The sequence below is a fragment of the Triturus cristatus genome, chromosome 1_1, assembly GCF_964204655.1.
Source record: "Triturus cristatus chromosome 1_1, aTriCri1.1, whole genome shotgun sequence".
In the NCBI taxonomy this organism is placed as follows: domain Eukaryota; kingdom Metazoa; phylum Chordata; class Amphibia; order Caudata; family Salamandridae; genus Triturus; species Triturus cristatus.
In genome coordinates, this window is record NC_140579.1 from 615,314,810 (window position 1) to 615,335,768 (window position 20,959).

General features: G+C 46.1%; 1 long non-coding RNA gene across 2 annotated transcripts in view; it reads right to left on the bottom strand.

The window, feature by feature from the left end:
- LOC146870719 (uncharacterized) overlaps nucleotides 1–20,617 on the bottom strand; it is an 86,498-nt gene extending 65,881 nt beyond the window's left edge. For both annotated transcript variants that reach the window (XR_014959444.1, XR_014959443.1), the window contains exon 1: nucleotides 20,495–20,617. This is a non-coding gene — a long non-coding RNA (uncharacterized LOC146870719). The remainder of the gene's footprint in view (nucleotides 1–20,494) is intronic.
- Between the last annotated feature and the right edge of the window lie 342 nt (nucleotides 20,618–20,959).

Genomic DNA, 20,959 nt, shown 5'->3' on the forward strand with positions numbered 1-20,959 from the left:
AATATTTCAAGTAATAGCGCATTTTTCCACTTTGATTCCCACACCACTTCTTCTGACTGGTTCCACCTCCTGATCCAGGCATGTGTAATCCACCCCAGAGTCATCCTGTCTAATGTAATTGTTTACTTACACTACAGAGGACAATAGACATCAAGACTCATTTGAAATTTTGCAAACTTTTGTTGACAACTGTACATCAAGACACTCTTAAGTTCTTCATTGGCCATTCTCTCAAACTGGCCAGTAATCCCACCATTTTCTACGGCATAGTACAGTTTGCTCTTTACCATTTCTGGCATGTCTTGCACCACCTTAAATCCCCTGTTCAACGTATTTGCCTAAGTCCATTGTCCTGTAAATACAAACCTACCCAGACACCCTTCTGCTGGATACTGGCACATTCAGTTCCTCATCACATCTAGCTCAACTACTATAGGTACATTTTCCAACCAGTCCTTTTCGGACACGTCTCCCTTTGTCCAAATTAAAACCCCTCATTCATTCAAAACACTAAAGGGGTGTGTGAGGATTTCCACTTTTTCCACATGGATGCTGTAGGAGAGTAGGGTCTGCTATCCTATGGTCACCCCAAATTTTTGCTTTTTGCTTCACTGGTTTTTGACATATTGAGGCTGTGGGCCTGCTAATCAGACCCCCAGCCTGCTGTTCTCTCTAACTAAATTGACACTATGCACCCTAGGTGCATAACCAAATGGAATTGGATCACCCTGTGAGCCCCTGTACCAGTGTACACTAGGTACCCAGGGCATTGGTGTATCTAAGGCCTGCCAGGGGCTGAAGCATGTATTATGCCACCCCTGGCTTGGCCTAACAAATTTGACACAACTGGCTGATCACTCAGCTGGGGTAAGTTGGTGTAACCACCTCTTACTTAGGTGTAGTATACCTATACCTAACCTTAGATGGGACACCTGGTAACCTATAAGTCACTCCTATGGCAGGCCTTGACAATCCTGAAGGCAGAGTGCTTGGTTCCATGTGAGATGGTGCTCTGGCATGAGCTGAGCCTGTCTGCAGTGGTCGGAACAACTTCCTTCTACCGTTTCCAGATATCGTCATACCATATACTCTTAAGTGCATTATGAACCTCGCGGTTAAATGCTATCTTTGGTTTGGCTTTATCAAAACATGTCGATTAAGGTGTCATACGAATTGGAATACTAACCCCTCGCCAATTCTGGCGACGGGGTTAGCATTCCACCCTTCTAGAGGGACACGACATGTACAGTACCTGAAACCCGGGTAAAATCAGACATAGCCTCAGCTCCACAAAATGGATGCTGCCACCCCAGACACAAGTCTGCCCTCCTGCTGCTGGGAGTCCTTCCAGCTTGGGAGACGTGGACAAAGGGTTTCCTGCCAGGGGAGGTGCGAGCACCACCCCAGACAGGATTTTGTGTATTGGTCAGGTAGGGCTTGAAAGAAACCAGAAATGCCTGAGGCTCACAAGGAGCCTCGGTGCATATGCCAGTTCAATCCGGTCCTGGGGCACACCAGCCCCGGACCTGGGGCAAGCTGGACAAAGGATTGGGGGTGTAACCACCCCCCTTCCTGGTCCCACCCTTAGGGAGGGACCTAGCAGGTAGTCCGGCCCCTAGAATCCGCTTAAAGGTAGGAGCTGTGTCCTAAGACTTCAGACATCCTGGAATCAACTTAACCACAAGAAGAAGACGGGAACTTCGACGCTCTGCTGCACAGAGGACAGAAGGAAATCTCCCCTATGGTCAGGGAGTGACCATCTTGCTAACGCAAGCACCAACCAGCTATTCAACGTCTGCTTTGCCGCCGCCTCCTGCCGGAGCCCGAGCCCAGAGCCCGACAAGACCTGGACCTCCAGACCTCTCACCGCCCGATTCACAGTCCCTGCAAAGAAGGAACCCGTGGAGGCACCGAGACACGTGGAGCCAGCCATCTTGGAAGACCGACAGAGGCTCCCTCCAAGTTGTGCTTTGGGTCCTGAGAAGCCCAACCACCGAGCAGCATCTGCACCAAAGGTGAGCCCTCCAGCATCTCCACGATCTGCGTGGGGCCCCTCTGCACTTTGCATCTCGACGCGCCTGCCCGGTCCCTGGCCCGTTGGCTAGTGGCCATTTTGGTGACCTATTTTGAAATCAACGACGCTGGTCTGGTTGCTCCAGACTGGCCCTAGCTGCTCTCCAAAAGAGCAGCCCCTCTGACCTTGCTGGTCAGAACAATCAGCTTTCCTCTCTTTCCACGACTCCTGCCTTTGCCAAGGCTTGTTTGCTTCTTTCGAGTCGCCGACACCGCCGACAGCGAGAGCTTGCGTGGGACAGCTCGTGACCCGACTCCTGGACGTCGTCGACCTTCAGGGACCACGTGGCTGCGGAGACAAGCTACACCTAACCACCTGTTTGCACCCGACATCGCCTGGTACCTACCTGGTGCCACGCCGGTCACTGGCTAGTGACTGTGAACACTGTCCCCTCTGCTTTCAGGTCTTCTACAACTCCGATCCACCCTTGGATCCACCGCATCTCTTCTGGACCGACCGCCTGCAGCATCTTTGTCATCAGGCTCCATTGAATCGATAGAAGAAACCCGACGCACTTCGAGACCTATGCACCCGCTTCCTGTGGGTGAGGTAAAGCTGGCACTCCGGTGCCCAAGTGTAGAGAAACATCTCTAGTGTCTGTGTTTTGAATCGTAGTCCATCCAGAAGACCCTTTCTGCAGTAACTTTTTAACTTTTACGCACCCATTGAAAACCTATGGGAGCCCGCGTGTAACTTTTCTCACTGCACACGCGACCCGTGGACCTCCTGGTCACTAACTGAAGTTAGCTCCTTGTAGGCCCAGCGATTCTAGAGGCCCTAGGCCTTTTCCCTTTCCTGTTCGTGGTACTTATACCACTATTTTAGTATATGGTTTGAGTGGCCACCAGGGAACATCCATATAAAGTGCAACTTCTGTACATTATAACGTTGTCTTGTTTAACGATTTGTGCTCCTGTGCTCATAAAGAGTCTAGGGGATACTTTGAGAAATAAATACATATATATTTAGAATATATTTCTGTGTGGTGTCCTTTCATTGGTATAAAGGGGGGTTGCAATTGGTAAAACAGCCTGCTTAACACGCTTTAACGAGTTTAGCCTCAAAGACTGCTTAGCCTACGCTACCACTAGGGCAGCTAGTCCGAAAAGGTTGACTTACAACCACACCATAAGGGTTGCTTGGCATGGTACAAGGTGGTCACTTTAACTAGTGAACATCATATACCAGGCCAAATTCTCACATTGGTGGCAGCGGTGGGATTTGAGCTTGCTGTGTTTTACCATTGTAATCTCTTGGTTACCAATTGAAAGATCACATAGGTACCTGTAGGTACATATAAAACAAGATAGATAGATATACTTAAGTTCTACTGAACTTAGTTGTTGTAGAGCAAAGAGAGTAGCACACCCTGACTACAACTACTAGATAGGTTTAGTAGGAAAACCCAAGTGTAGGTAGATTGCAACATATCCACCCACACTTAAGAGCAATGGCTGGGGCAGAGGGGTCCAATGTACCCATCTCTGTTGGGAGTGACCCCCAGAGGGCACCATCCATCTTTGCTACCCTAAACCAAAATGAGCTCAGGCAGTTGGCATATATCAGGGGCCTTAAACAGCCCAAGAACCCTACCTCTGCTGAACTCAGGGAGCTTTTACAAGCTGATGAAGATCAGAAAGCTCTCAAGAAAGCCTCCCAGTTAGGCCCCTTAGGGACTGGAACAGGAGGCCCCCCTTCTGAAGATGCTACTGAGGTACCCCTTTCCAATAGTCACCCCTTAGATGAGAATCATACTACAGAGGATGAGAGTGATAAGGGTACTGATACAGAAGGTAGTGGGGATGAAGGGAGAACTAGCCCAGTGACAAATGTTATACGTGGCCCAGCTAAACTAAGGCTATTGGGGACTGACAATGGGATCATCCCATTGGATCTCCCCAGTGGACTTAACCAGGGGCTTGGGAGGCAGAGGAATCACTCAGGTGAGTCTAATGCTTCTCATGCCTCTAGAGGCTCTCAAGGTCACTCCAGAAGAAGGATGACCAACCCTCAGAGGAGGGAGCATGAGGCCAGAATGCAGGAAGCTCAGCTGAGAATCAGGAGACAGGAGCTAGAAGTAGCTCTGATGGAAGAGAAACTGAGTAAGGCTAGGCAACCTAGGGAGAGTGGGTCTATACCCACTGGTGGCAGCATTGTCCCTAAGGACAAAGATAGGGTCTTTGACAATAGGAACCTGTCCAAGGTTGTGCCCCCCTACAAAAGTGGGGATGACATCCACAAATGGATGACTGCTCTTGAGAGAGCCTGCAAAGTGCAGCAGGTTCCTGAAGACCAGTGGGCAGCAATCTTATGGCTCTCCTTTGAAGGTAGAGGCAGAGATAGACTCCTCACTGTTAGAGAGGAGGATGTCAGAAACTACAGAGCCCTGAAGAGTGTCCTAGTTGATGGGTTAGGCTTAACCACTGAACAGTACAGGTTAATGTTCAGAGACACCCAGAAGACACAGACTCAGGACTGGTCTGACTACATTGAATGTGCCACTAAGGCTTTGGAGGGTTGGTTGCTGGGAAGTAAGGTATCTGATTATACAGGATTGTACAATTTGATGATGAGAGAACAGATTTTAAATAACTGTCAGAACCAGCAACTGCATCAACACTTGGTTGACTCAGATCTGACCTCTCCCCAAGAATTGGGAAAGAAGGCAGACAAATGGGTCAGAACCAGGGTTAAGCAAAAGAACCAGAACCAGGGCCAAGGGGGTGATCAGAAGAAAACAGACCAAAAGGGTGGAGATCAGAAATCCAAAGACCAGAAGTCTTCAACAGGGCCCCAAACTAGTACTAACGAGGGTGGGTCCCAACCTAAAGGGAAGAAGAAAGAAGGTCCAAAGAAACCCTGGTGCAAATCTTGCAAGAATACAACTCACTGGACTAGTGATTGTAAGAAGGGTGGAGCCCCCAACACTGTTGCCCCTAAGGCACCTGCTCCCAGTACTACTGTTAGCAGTGTTGGTCCCCAGACAAAGGGTGTAGTGGGAATCACTATGGGAACTGAAGGAGATTCTGACTTAGACAGAACCCTGATACAGGCAGTCTTGATCTGTGATGGGGACATAGATTTGTCCCTGACTGTGAGCCCCAGTAACCTGGGCAAGTACAGACAGACTCCTTTAATAAATGAAAAAGTGGCTCAAGCCTACAGGGACACATGTGCCAGTGTCACTATGGTGACACCAGGCTTTGTGGACCCTGGACAGTACATACCAGGTGAGAACTACCTGGTGACCAATGCCAGCAATGCCACTACTTCACATAGTGTGGCAGTTGTTAACTTCTCATGGGGAGGGGTAACTGGCCTCAAAAGGGTTGTGGTTAGTGCAGACCTCCCAGTAGAATGTTTGTTGGGCAATGACCTAGAGAGTTCTCTATGGTCAGAAGTGGAGTACAGGACACATGCAGAGATGTTAGGTATATCACCACATGTCCTTGCTGTGACCAGGTCACAGGCCAAAAAGTGCCTTACTGAACCACAGGTCTTGGATCCTGGAACAATGGACCAAGCACCTACCAAGAAGAAGAACAGGAGGGTTAAGGCTGTGCCTTCCCCCCTGCCTCCAAGTGATGATCAGCCTTCCCAGGAAGATGATCTAGAGGACCCTGAAGGAACTGTCCCTGAAGAGCTTGAACCTGATCAGGTTGAGTTTCTGGGGACAGGGGGACCTTCCAGGGCTGACTTGGGGCAGGCTCAGTTATCCTGTCCATCTCTTGAACCCCTCAGACAGCTGGCTGCTGCTGAGGCTGCTGGGAATGCTCAAGGTACCCATAAAGTGTATTGGGATGATGGGCTCCTTTATTCAGAGGCTAGAGACCCAAAACCTGGTGCAACCAGGAGGTTGGTTATACCTCTGCAATTTAGGGGCTTCCTTCTTACCTTGGCCCATGATATTCCTCTATCAGGACACTTAGGCCAGAACAAGACTTGGGACAGGCTTGTCCCTCACTTTCACTGGCCTCACATGAATGAAGATACCAAGGAGTTTTGTCGCTCCTGTGTAACCTGCCAAGCCAGTGGCAAATCAGGTGGCACAACAAAGGCCCCCCTAATACCACTACCTGTGGTGGTGGTCCCCTTTGAAAGAGTGGGAATAGATATAGTGGGTCCCATGGATCCTCCCACTGCATCTGGGCACAGATTTATACTGGTGGTAGTGGATCATGCCACCAGGTATCCAGAGGCAATTCCCCTTAGGACCACTACAGCTCCTGTTGTGGCCAGGGCCCTGCTAGGAGTATTCTCCAGAGTGGGGTTTCCTAAGGAGGTGGTTTCTGACAGAGGTACCAACTTCATGTCAGGATACTTGACAGCTACGTGGAAGGGATGTGGTGTCAACTACAAGTTCACCACTCCTTATCACCCACAATGCAATGGGCTTGTTGAGAGATTCAACAAGACCCTAAAGGGTATGATCAAAGGATTACCTGAAAAGCTCAGGCGAAGATGGGACATCCTTCTACCCTGCCTTCTGTTTGCTTACAGAGAGGTCCCACAAAAAGGAGTTGGCTACAGCCCCTTTGAATTGTTGTTTGGGCACCCTGCAAGAGGCCCACTGTGTTTAGTGAAGGAAGGATGGGAGTTACCTCTCAAAAAGCCTAAACAAGACATAGTGGACTATGTACTTGGTCTCCGCTCCAGGATGGCTGAGTATATGGAGAAGGCATCCAAAAACCTTGAGGCAAGCCAGGCCTTACAGAAAGCTTGGCATGACCAAAAGGCTGTCTTGGTTGAGTTTCAGCCAGGACAGAAGGTATGGGTGTTGGAGCCAGTGGCCCCAGCAGCACTCCAAGACAAATGGTCTGGACCCCATACAATCCTGGAAAAGAAGGGAGAGGTTACCTACTTGGTGGACATAGGAACTCCCAGGAGTCCCCACAGGGTACTCCATGTTAACAGGTTAAAGGCATATGTTGACAGGGCAGACATGGGCTTGCTCATGGCTACAGATGAGGGACAGGAGGAAGAGAGTGACCCTCTCCCAGACTTGTTGTCTCAGAACCCTGAAGATGGCTCAGTTGAAGGAGTGACCCTTGGAGGCAACCTCACTGACCATCAGCAGATTGAATGTAGACAGGTTCTACAATCATTTCAACATATGTTCTCACTGATACCTAGTCAAACTGACTGGTGTACCCATGTGGTGGACACTGGTGACAGTCTGCCTGTGAAGAACAAACTTTACAGACAACCTGACCACGTCAGGGACTGTATAAAGGCTGAGGTACACAAAATGCTGGAACTGGGTGTCATTGAACCCTCAGAGAGCCCCTGGGCTAGCCCAGTGGTTCTGGTCCCCAAACCTCACACCAAAGATGGCAAGAGAGAGATGAGGTTCTGTGTGGATTACAGAGGACTCAATGCTGTCACTAGGACAGATGCACATCCTATTCCAAGGGCAGATGAGCTCATAGATAAAATGGCTTCTGCTAAGTTTTTGAGCACATTTGATTTGACAGCTGGCTATTGGCAAATCAGGTTAGCTGAGGAGTCCAAGGCCAAAACAGCATTCTCAACCCCAGGTGGGCATTATCAAGTTTTGGTGATGCCCTTTGGTCTGAAGAATGCACCTGCCACCTTCCAAAGGTTGGTGAATCAAGTCCTTACTGGGTTGGATGACTTTTGTGCAGCATATCTTGATGACATTGCTGTCTTTAGCTCCACCTGGGAGGATCACCTGATCCACCTGAAGAAGGCTCTTGAGGCTCTGCAAAGGGCAGGCCTCACTATCAAGGCTACAAAGTGCCAGATAGGGCAGAGTAAGGTTGTATATTTGGGCCACCTTGTAGTGACTCCTCTTCATGATCTGACATCCAAGAAGATGCCCAAAAAGGTTCAGTGGACAGTAAGCTGTCAAAAGGCATTTGATGACCTGAAGAAGGCCATGTGCTCTGCACCTATCCTGAAAAGTCCTGACTACTCCAAAGAGTTTATTGTCCAAACAGATGCTTCTGAGTTGGGTGTGGGAGCTGTGCTGTCACAACTTAATGTAGATGGTCAAGACCAACCCATTGCTTTTATTAGCAGAAGGTTGACCCCCAGAGAGAAGAATTGGTCAGCTATTGAGAGGGAGGCCTTTGCTGTGGTGTGGGCCCTGAAGAAGCTGAGGCCATACTTGTTTGGCACTCACTTCAAGATTCAGACCGACCATAAGCCCCTCTTGTGGCTAAACCAGATGAAGGGTGAAAACCCCAAACTGCTTAGGTGGTCCATTTCCCTACAGGGGATGGACTTTACAGTGGAGCACCGGCCAGGTACAGACCATGTGAACATCATATACCAGGCCAACTTCTCACAGATGCCAAAATAGCACACCTGTTTTAAGCACATAAGTATGCCTCTGACCTCCAGCTTATTGTGACTGGGGTTCTAAGAAAAGAGACACTCTGGCTCAGTTGAGTGTGTGGGCCAGTGGAGGCCTATTAGGCTCCATCCACCACAGCCATGGATCCATATCCAGCAGTCCTCACATTACGCTCTCGTCTTCCCTTATCAGTGCCCATAAAACCTTTCAAAAAACGTTGGCCATACCTTGCTATCATGCTTATGGCTTTGATGAGTGAGACACACTGTTCTGGAAATATTAGCAGCACACATGCAAGTAAACCAAACATGCTGATATCCAGTTGTTATGGTCATTGGCACTGAAGAGTTAGCATACAGTAGTGCAACAATGGGGACAAAAATGCATAAACATTGTGATCAATCAACTGCAAAAACATCAAGACACATACAACAGAAGAAAGAGGTTTCCATTGCATTGCATATGCCTCCATGTGAACTGCTCTGAAATTGGACTGCTCAAGTGAACGTCCAAGTATGATGATGTTACAGAGAGATATCCTTGGCTTGCAGAGGATGAGTTTTCGCTGTTTTGCTGAGGCACATCCTTGTGTCAACTGGACAAATATTTCTTCAGGACATTGTGCAGGTGCTTGCAAGTTGTTTTAGGTGAACTTCAAAGTTGTTGATGAACTCCTCGAGCCCTTTTTTGCTTATTGTAATCAAAATCTTTCATAGTTGATTTGCTAATGTTGCAACATAGGCATTCAAAGCAGACCGAGCAACATGGCCGATGCCCGGTGGAGCTGTTCAGGCAGCTATAGAGGAGTTTGGGTCTGGTTCACCCCCTCAGCCGTCACCTACCCAGCCGGACATTGGACATCATTTTTTTTCTCGTCTCCCCGTTGTGTTTCCTTTTCCTCCCGCTCCTCCTCCCGCTGTGATCTTGTGTCCACCTCCCCTTTGCCAGCCCCATGTGTTTTGGATCGTTGGTCCCCTAGCCGGTTTGTCTGTCTCTCACTTTGTCTGCTCTTGTCCCTCTGAAGTAATTTCCCACTTGCCGGTCTGCCTGACACTATCTGCATTCCTTACCCCTTTTACAATTCCCCCTCTACCTTCCATTCCCCATCTGACGTGTGTCTTGGTTATGCTATGCGTTAATATCTCTTGTAATTGTGTAATCACTGTTTTTCTCCTATGTTTATTCTTGGCTCCTGTAACTGATGTAATTTTGTAACCTGTAACTCGCTGATCTTCATGTAAAGTGCTCTGATACCTCCGGGTCTAGCCAGCGCTATATAAAACTCTGCAACTAAATAAATAACCCAAAAATTATTTCGATACATCTAGTGGCAGAAGTAACCTGCATAAGCTCCGTATATTCTAAAAAATACAAGACACTTCTAGGTCTCTTGGAAGGTGAAGCACTCGAAGGAGGACAACCCAGTCTGTGAGCTCTCTGAATGTTGAGTAACAGACTTTTTGGCAGTTGTAAATCTGGGGCAAAAAAGATTTAAAAATCTGTGCCCTCAGGAAGTCCATAAATACGAAGATTATTCCTCCGGTTTCTGTTTTCAAGGTCCTCGACCTACCATTGTAAGGAGGAAACCTGTGCCTGGAGAGAATTTACTTTAAGAGATGTATCATTAAAATTATTGAGTTGCTGCTCTGCCGTAGACAGACATTCCTCCATAAGCGACCATCTATCACTTGAGTGTTTGTTGCCTGACTTTAGTGTCTTCCATAAAAGGGTGCAAAGCTCTAATGTCCTCCAGCAAACGTTCAAGCGAAACCACTGCTATCGACTTAGTAGGAGAAGGCAGGTCTTTTTTAAGCCTCTTAACTGGTAGAAGATTGAGGTGTCATGGTATTTAAAGTAGAAGAAGAAGAGGGTATACTCTTCTCCATTGCAATGGAAAGTGATTGCACTAGTATGCACTTTTGTGAATTGCCCAGTAGAGACTTAAATACTGAATTAAGACCTTTTGATCTGCCCATACGCTAAAATCTCAAGAAAGATGCAGTCAGTGTAAAGCAAGTATTATTGCAGGAAAAAAGAAACAAAAAAGCTCTCCAAAAATCAAAATAGAGATGACATAATACTATTTCTCCATGAAATGTGGGAAAATGCCTTAAAAATGAGAAACATGCCTCTAGATTGAGAAGAATGCCTTGAAAAAGAGTTTGCCTTTAAATGACGAGAATGTCTTTAACTAAGTAGCAGTAGGCAGTCATCTGTTAAGTAATGCTTCGCCCAACATTCAAAATGGTGGCCATTCCTGAGAAGACGTGAGCCACCTAAATAATGATATGCGTGCCCTCCCAAACTTCAAAAAGCATGAGCGCCGTGGCCATGCATTACTAAAGTATTTCAGGTGTCGGGAGGTAATTAAAAGTTGGGAAGCCGCCATCGCGCCTCCACCTCAAGTGCCGCCGCCTGGAGTTTCACATGAACGCGGCCATCTTGCCCGAGTGGTGACCCATATTTTAATTAACACTCCTTCACATATTTCCATAGTTGAAACATGTAAACACAATTAATATTAGAAGGTACAATGGCAAGACCAGGAACCGATGACACTACGGAGCCAGGCGAGAGGCCAGAGACCTTAGTGGTGAACCTTTCATCTAGACCACTTACAGAAAAAGAAACTATGCTACTTGAAAAGGGTTTGGGATTTGTTCCCACACCCAAAGAAGACCCTTTTAGGTTACACCAAGAACTTCACCAGTTCTTCCGAAAGGTTAGACTTAAGGCCTTTTTTCAAGGGAAACCAGACAACCCCCCTACGGAGACGGGTTTGAAAAAACCTTCAAAATTCACCCCTACCACAGCTATGACACCTCATGAGGTCCTTACTTATAAACAAGCGGTCCTTAAAGACATAGGAGCCTTAAATAAGAAGCGACCATATGACAATCTATCCAAAGAGGAAAGAACTATCCTCCGTACCATCACCGAAGATCGGGAAATAATAATCAAACCAGCAGACAAGGGCGGTGCCATTGTCATTCAGAACCAGGATACTTATGACAGAGAATGCACCCGCCAGCTGAACAACACCACCTACTATGAAGTGATCACAGAAGATCCCACTAAACGCCTTTCGACGAGGATTAAGAGCATGGTCAGCGAGGCATCCGCTGAGGGCTGGATTTCGCAACAGGAAGCTAATTTCCTCACTACAGAAGAACCTCGGACCCCATACTTTTATACACTCCCGAAGATCCACAAGGGGGTCACCCCCCCTCCCGGCCGTCCGATTGTCTCTGGCATTAACTCTGTATTAGAACCACTAAGTAAGTTCTGCGATTTTTACCTACGCCCTTTGGTGAGCCAGACTCCCACCTATCTGAGAGATACTACAGAGGTCCTGAATCTTATTGATCTCTTTCCTGATGCAGACAAAATAGACTTCCTAGTGACCATGGACGTGGAAGCCCTTTATACGAACATACCGCAGGATGCCACATTGGAAGTACTAGAGGACACTCTCCAGAACATCAAACCATGGCCCTACATAACTCCTATTCCATTTATCTGCGACTGTGCTTCCCTGGCTCTCAAAGAAAATTTCTTCACCTTTAAATCGCAACTTTTCCATCAAATACAAGGCACGAGCATGGGAAGCACATTCGCGCCGAGTCTGGCATGTCTTTACATGGCCCATTTTGAAGAAAGACACATTCTAGGAGATAACAACCCCTTTAAGGAACACATTCTTCTATGGCGTCGTTACATAGACGATGTTTTCTTATTCTGGCGAGGGAATGAAGACCAATGCATTGAATTCTGCAATTGGGTCAATACTCTTAACCCATACTTAAAATTCACTAGCACAAGGTCACGTCAAACAATCCCCTTTCTGGACCTCCTCATTTCATTGGAGAATGGTTGTCTTCACACTACCAATTACAAGAAACCGACAGACAGGAACAATCTCCTTATCTACGACAGCCACTATCCCAGGGCACTCAGGAACAATCTTCCGGTTGGCCAATTTTTACGCCTCCGGAGGAATTGCGACACTACCAAGGAGTTTGAGATACAGTCTGATCTCCTCAGAGACAATCTGGAAAAACGACATTACCCAAAGAACATTATTCGTCAAGCTCATAAAAGAGCCAGAAACAGCACCAGGGCAGCTCTCCTTGAGATAAAAGAGAAATCTGAATTAGACACTATGACATGTGTCACCACATTCACTCCCAGCTCGAATAATGTACAGAGAGTGATCAAAAAACATTGGCCAATATTAAATTCAGGTTCATTTGAACCAGGCCCGTCACCCCTCTTTGCATTTAAACGCACGCAGAACTTAAGAGACCATCTGGTACATACAAGGCCAAAACCACTATCCGCACACCAATCAACACTCTGGTCTTTACCACCAGTAGTAGGCCATTACCCATGCGGCTCATGTTCAACATGTGCAGAAACTACGGTTTCTAAAGAAATCGACTTGGGCCTTAGTACACCCTGGCGCCAAACTAGACACACGAATTGTAACACGACTAACTGTGTCTATACTATAGTCTGCCCATATAACAAGAGGTACGTGGGTATGACCACAAGAGCAGTTAAAATCCGCATGGGGGAGCACAAAAGTACCATAAGACGAGGCAAAACTAACACCAAACTGTTGTCACACTTTGCAGAACAAGGACACACAGCGAATAGTTTAAGATGGACCATCATTGTCTCCAATCCCCACTGGACAAAACATACTCTATTTAGACATGAACAACGATGGGTTCACAGATTGAGATGCGACACCAGGGGTTTGAATGATGAAATTCCATGGGTTGAGTTAACGTGACATCTATGTGGAATTCATCCACACAGACAATGATCATATGGGAGCTTGACTATTGTTATACCGCACCCCTATCAGGGACTTCCCCTCTAATTCCATCCTTGGCATATACATGATATACACTTTCATGCAATTAACCAGAGGGAGGATAAAAAACTTACTGCAATACTTACGCAACTGTCCTAATTAATAAAAAAACACGTATTGGATTAGCGCCATTCTCCAATACCGGAGTGCCACCACGGCCTCATTGCCTCTGAGGACGAACACCTGAGATACATTCTCATACTAGCTCTCCTCATACCCCTTTTTTCATTACCTGAAACACTTTGTTTTAATACCTAAAAACTTTATTAATTTTTTTTTTTTTTTTTGGGAAACACAAAATCGAATCTCTATGAACGCGTCTACTTATTCTCCCTCGCGTCATAGACATTCCCGATTACCATAACAACGGAGTGTGCATTACGACATTTCCCGGCAAGAATCGATTCCCACGATTACATTGACAATTACTCACATAACGCCACCACGTCATCGAGTAGCGTCATTGTTTTCCCAGAGTTACCATGACAACCAATCACGCAACGTCATGACATCACTTTCCAGCGCCCAGGGACCGCCCCAACACGGAACTCTGCACTTTTGGAGATCATATTTAAGCAGCACGTCCTTACATTGTCCCTCATCCATTCCAGCGGTATACGGAGGAGGGGTAGGTTACCACGTCCTGGGCTAAGGAGCACTTGTGAGTATTTTACTTAGACCGAAGAGGTGAGCCTATACGCTCGGTTTTCATGTGACATCTTGACAGATACCGACGTCCATGACATACCGCTCTGTTTCCCTTTTATCAGTCTCTCTTTCTGCCAACTCCGCGCTGCTGATGGAGCCCAAATCCCTACACTTTAAGGGTAGGCTTGATCTTTCAGTTTAGTTTTTTTGTTATTTCTTCACGATTACGAGTGTTCCACTACAGAGGTGTACTGCTCGTTTCTCTTAAAACCGCGATAATAACAGTAGCAGTCCTCACGGTGCCACCGGCGTTTTTCATCTCACACAAACTGCTGGATAACTGAAGTATTTGGCACTTGAGTACAGCAATATTCTCACTTTACTATAGCGGTTTTTATGCACGATGTTGTAGTATTTTTCACAACGAGTTCATTACACTCGCATGTCATTATTAGAAGCATGGTTTGAATATATGCTACCTTGTGCTGTTTACATTGTAATTACAACACACAATGTATAATGATTACTTGATGCTATGTTTCATTGTGCATTTATTGTTTTCCCTCTCCTCTGTCCATGCGTGTGTCTCTCTTTTTTCCTCTACCTTACCAGGTTGGGTAAAGGTTTCCAAATAAGAAGGAAAACCTATCAGCGCGAGGACGCTGTTTCACCTTACTATTAAGGTACCACAGGTTTACAGTACAGCACTTTATAGAAACCTGTTTTTGATTATTCACATTTCTTCCACTCACTTTTTATTCTTGGTCCTGACGAAGCGCATTGGGATCCCTTAAGGACCCACCCTTAAGCGCGAAACATGTTGACCCCCCATCAGTAGGACTCCCACTCACTATCCTGAGAGCAGCAGTTATTTTTCACATCTGCCCTCTCTATTCTTTTCTCCAAGAGGAGCTCCAGGATTATAAATTTTAACTTTTGCTAGGTAGAGCCGTGAATAAAGGTCTTGGACTCTATCCAGTAATTTTTAACGCACCACCCACCTCCCTTCAGATAGGCCCACACACCCCCATGCACAACTGCGGCGTCTCCAACCAAAAGATCTCCGACAAAGAGCCCTCTTGCGGGGCCCGTGGGGGACTGCAGCGCCACCCCCACGAGGAGCAACGCCCCATGATGAAGCAAGACACTCGAAAGGGTGTGTGAGGGCACTATATACAAAAGGAGAAATTCCCCACACTCCATCCTACCAACCACATCTTGAGAGCACACACAGTCTACCTTATTTTGGCTTTAGGAACAGCTACCCTCTCAAAATAAACACAATTAATATCCCTGAGATTACAAGACTGCTCTTTCAATGGACTGTATTGAAGGTAACATTCTCAGAATGATGCCTAGTCTGATAAAGTGGACTAGTGTTTTAGCGACTGTTTCATGCAAGAGCCATGCAGGTGGACTCTTTAACAGTCTTGTGTCATTTCACAAATTATAGCTCACTTCACATATTATAGCTCATTACCATACAACCTGTGTGCCCCAAGAAGTTGTGGTTCCATGTAATACCTTCTGAATTGTCCCTCGTGTAACCTGGTCATTTGTGTCTCTTGTTTACAGCTCTCATAAACCATGGAGCAAATGAGAAAAATTTGACTTGTGGCATGAAAATGCATCAGAAATGTTATGTGCTTTTACAAGGTGGATTCTACTTCAGATGACCGCTCGCCTAACGGACTAACTCCATCACAAACATGGCAGATACCCTGTCCACACGTGCCATTCATGAGGCCCTTAAACTTGGTCCCTTAAAGAAGTGTCCCAGAATGAAGTCAGGTGAAAATTAGGCCCACAAGCAGAAACTTCAGCTAACAAGACATACTGAAGGACATTCATGAAACATTTTCTTAGTTAACTTGGATCTGCTGTGCCTTGCTTTTATTATGGTTCAGCCTGTAATACATTCCAGTGACACTGCTGTTTGCAAAGCGGATTCATCCAGCTTTTCTTCATTTCACAGTGGTGGGGTTAGGAGTATCATTGAGACCTTTACCCATTCCTGTAAAGCATCCTGCATGGGCTGGGGCTGCTAGTGTTTACCTTTTTGTTGTTCTTTATTGAAAAAGGATTGAAGTCAGAAGTTAGGGCAGCTTCATATCCCACTCTGTCTTCATTTGACAACAGATGCCACTCTTTCACCTTTCCTGAAATATTAGTCGGTGGAGGCACAGGTTGGTGAGCCTATGTAGCTGTCAGTTAATTATTTGTGCATGCGCATTTCACCACTCAGCCAGAGGGTCAATGAGTTTTATTATAATGGGCTGAGCTGACTATGCTTACCCTACAGTGCACTTGTAGAAATCTGCGTAGCCCGGCAGAGGAAGTTGATTTACGAGAAGCATTACAGTGTTGAAGCGACCACTGACTGCCTACCTCTGCTTCAACCTTTGGGGGTGACTGAGAGTGATATTGGCCCAGGTAGGCTGTGATAAATCAGCCCAGCCACTCCAGCCTACCAGGGAAACATTCAGAGCCCACAATAGCCAGTAACTGAACTAGAAACAGAACACCCCATAGACATTGCTTTATTCACAAAGCCCTATTTTAACTGTATACTAAGATCTTACTAGTGAAGCAGAAGCTGACAATTAACAATGTGCATAATATGGATCTCCTTACAATTTACATGTGTACACGTATCTGATGTTGTTGCCTTGGAAACTATTTTGCTGCGATCTGTTAAAAGTGTTTTTTCTTGGCTTATGTTAAGTAGAGCTCAGCTAGGCCTCAACACCATTTTTTTACAAAACGGATGTCTCATCCTGCACATTCATTATTTATTATTTCTGCTGCATGCATTAATGCAAGTCATGTTTGCTTATTTCCGAATTTTGCTGTTTTCAAAGAAGATGCTTTGGCATGGGCTCAGTAATGTAACTTTTTTCAAGGTTTCTTCAGCTTGCCTGCTATATTGCTTTCATTCACAATAGTTCATTGTTGTTTTAGAACTTGCTAGGTCTCCCATTTATGGATAACATTAGCATAGAAGGGGGCTGAATCAATATTCAAGTAGTGGGATAGTGCTTGGATGGTAAGGCAATATGACATTTATTACGTCTGTGCCCTGGTATGCCGAAATTGTATTCTTTTGCTCAACCCATGATGACTCTGCAGTTTTCATTTTATTCTATGAGAAGATTTCCTATATAAACCCTCAAATCTGGGGCTGATTCACAGACCTTTCATATGCTACAAGGGATTCTGTCCAATTACTTACTGATTTTGCTGCTCATTGTGATTTAGAAGATTCTTGATTTTGCCCATAAATCTGTATTGCTGTGTTGCTAAGCACTTTCATGGCAATATCTTTATACATGTTACAATTTCGCCATAGACTAACCTTATTTATTGACTGTATTTTTGATATGTTGTTTTGGACCTTATCTCGGGACACATTGACTCATGAAATTGAGGTCCTTGATCCACCTATCTGTGGGCGTGCTACTGAGGCATGTTTTGGGATGTAAGATTATAGGGGTTCCCCGTGCCCACAAAAATATTGCAAGTAATAGCGTACTTTGCCACTTTGACTCCCACACCACGTCTTCTGACTGGTTCCACCTCCTGATCCAGGCATGTGTAATCCACCCCAGAGTCATCCTGTCTAATGTAATTGTTTACTTACACTACAGAGGACAATAGACATCAAGACTCATTTGAAATTTTGCAAACTTTTGTTGACAACTGTACATCAAGACACTCTTAAGTTCTTCATTGGCCATTCTCTCAAACTGGCCAGTAATCCCACTATTTTCTACGGCTTAGTACAGTTTGCTCTTTACCATTTCTGGCATGTCTTGCACCACCTTAAATCCCCTGTTCAACGTATTTGCCTCAGTCCATTGTCCTGTAAATACAAACCTACCCAGACACCCTTCTGCTGGATACTGGCACATTCAGTTCCTCATCACATCTAGCTCAACTACTATAGGTACATTTTCCAACCAGTCCTTTTCGGACACGTCTCCCTTTGTCCAAATTAAAACCCCTCATTCATTCAAAACACTAAAGGGGTGTGTGAGGATTTCCACTTTTTCCACATGGATGCCAAAATAGCATACCTGTTTCAAGCACATAAGTATGCCTCTGACCTCCAGCTTATTGTGACTGGGGTTCTAAGAAAAGAGACACTCTGGCTCAGTTGAGTGTGTGGGCCAGTGGAGGCCTATTAGGCTCCATCCACCACAGCCATGGATCCATATCCAGCAGTCCTCACATTACGCTCTCGTCTTCCCTCATCAGTGCCCGTAAAACCTTTCAAAAAACGTTGGCCATACCTTGCTATCATGCTTATGGCTTTGATGAGTGAGACACACTGTTCTGGAAATATTAGCAGCACACATGCAAGTAAACCAAACATGCTGATATCCAGTTGTTATGGTCATTGGCACTGAAGAGTTAGCATACAGTAGTGCAACAATGAGGACAAAAATGCATAAACATTGTGATCAATCAACTGCAAAAGCATCAAGACACATACAACAGAAGAAAGAGGTTTCCATTGCATTGCATATGCCTCCATGTGAACTGCTCTGAAATTGGACTGCTCAAGTGAACGTCCAAGTATGATGATGTTACAGAGAGATATCCTTGGCTTGCAGAGGATGAGTTTTCGCGGTTATGCTGAGGCACATCCTTGTGTCAACTGGACAAATATTTCTTCAGGTCATTGTGCAGGTGCTTGCGAGTTGTTTTAGGTGAACTTCAAAGTTGTTGATGAACTCCTCGAGCCCTTTTTTGCTTATTGTAATCAAAATCTTTCATAGTTGATTTGCTAATGTTGCAACACAGGCATTCAAAGCAGACCGAGGAACATGGCCGATGCCCGGTGGAGCTGTTCAGGCAGCTATAGAGGAGTTTGGGTCTGGTTCACCCCCTCAGCCGTCACCTACCCAGCCGGACATTGGACATCATTTTTTTTCTCGTCTCCCCGTTGTGTTTCCTTTTCCTCCCGCTCCTCCTCCCGCTGTGATCCTGTGTCCACCTCCCCTTTACCAGCCCCATGTGTTTTGGATCGTTGGTCCCCTAGCCGGTTTGTCTGTCTCTCACTTTGTCTGCTCTTGTCCCTCTGAAGTAATTTCCCACTTGCCGGTCTGCCTGACACTATCTGCATTCCTTACCCCTTTTACCATTCCCCCTCTACCTTTCATTCCCCATCTGACGTGTGTCTTGGTTATGCTATGCGTTAATATCTCTTGTAATTGTGTAATCACTGTTTTTCTCCTATGTTTATTCTTGGCTCCTGTAACTGATGTAATTTTGTAACCTGTAACTCGCTGATCTTCATGTAAAGTGCTCTGATACCTCCGGGTCTAGCCAGCGCTATATAAAACTCTGCAACTAAATAAATAAATAAATCAATAAGCTGTAACATAAGTGTACGGTGGGCCTACTTAGGTAAGACTTCTGGATAATTTGAAAATATCTTCGCTAAACAGACATGGGCCTTTCCTCGTCATCCGCTGACCCTTCTGCAGCAACATGTTTCAACATTGTCTACCTACAATTTCCATGGGGGTGCTTGTAATGAGGGTGTGCCAACCAGCTGAACAGATCACAGTGGCACATGTGAAAGGTCAAATACCTGATGGTTTCTAGTAACAACGGCTATGCAGGTTAGGCCCATAACAACTCTTGTGTTAAGCGTCCTATCTGGGAGTGTAAAGCGTGTTGCTAATTTTCAATCACTCTCACGCATGAGGCTGCATATACATCAGGCGCCCTGCCAATGGAGAGGAGATAGACTCCATAAGGAGACACAGATTCTCAAACGTGAGTGGTTCGGCGAGACACCTGAGTGATGCCCAGCAGCACGTAAGCCCGAGGTTAGGCTGCACGTACATAGCGTGCATGGTGCACTCAATGCTAGTTGAGTAGGGGCAGAGCCAGAAAACTTGCATGGGGCTCTATTGTCAATGTGCTGTAGAGTCGGTGCTGCCTGTGGTCGGATTGTAATGAAGCAGCAGCTCCGCTGAGAAGGTGCGCTCTGATGGATGTGAGGCCAGGAGGCCATGGGCAGGTGGTTGGTTGCTCCTCTTCACCAGTAAAGCATTGGCTGCACCAGTGCAACAAAAGAAATATGGATGCATAGATACTGTGATCAGCCTGATGCAAGATTGCCAGGGCACGTGCACTAACTTTATTTATAAAACATAAATATTTCACAGGCTGAGCAAAATGATATGACTAATAGGGTCTTTGAGGGCGTGGGGGGCTTGCTACATTTGAGACTTGCCGCCTGGGGTGTTTTTAGGAAGGTGATGCAGTCAAAGGGCCGCAAGAGTAGAATAGTTAGGTCTAGTTAGGAATGGGTCTTAGGAGGTAAGTGTAGTGTTCTTAGTAGTAGAAGTTGGTGGGTGGCTGGTGCTAGCAATGTGTGAGATGGGAGGATTTTGGAGGGGACGTTTGGATTGTACTGTTGTAGAGCCAGCTAGTGGTTGTAAAGCTGTATTTCTTCTTAGACATTAAATCTACTTGTTTTACGCCGTGAAGTGAGAGACCCTTCTTCTCTACCCAAACTGGCAACGGGGATGGGAAGAAGGAAGACAGCACTCACCTTTGTACTGCGTGGAGTCTGGCGAGTTCTGCATTGCCATCGACTGTGTTGGGGAGTGTTGGCTCTTCTGCTGCGGCGTGGGGGCTGTGGCGAATCTCCAGAGTGGTTGCAGGTCGTGAGTATCCATGGCAGGGATTTTTGCTTAGTTGCGGTGCAAGCATTGAGGAGACCGGTGCAGTGCACATTGTCATCTTGAGGCTTGTGACAGGGGAAGTGAGGCTGCACGTGTCGGCTGCAGCGTCATCATGCACCCTCACGTTCCTTGGTGGCCATTTTGGATCGGGCTAAAGTTTAGGACTAGATTTATCGCGTTGGTGTTTTGCCTGCATCTACGGTTACAGGCCCACCTGATTTCAGAGTTTTAAAGCGTCTACGTGCCTGCACCTATGGTGACAGGCACACCTGAAAATGAACAGCTACAACTATTATTTAGAGCATTCTATCTACACGCCTGTATTTACGGTG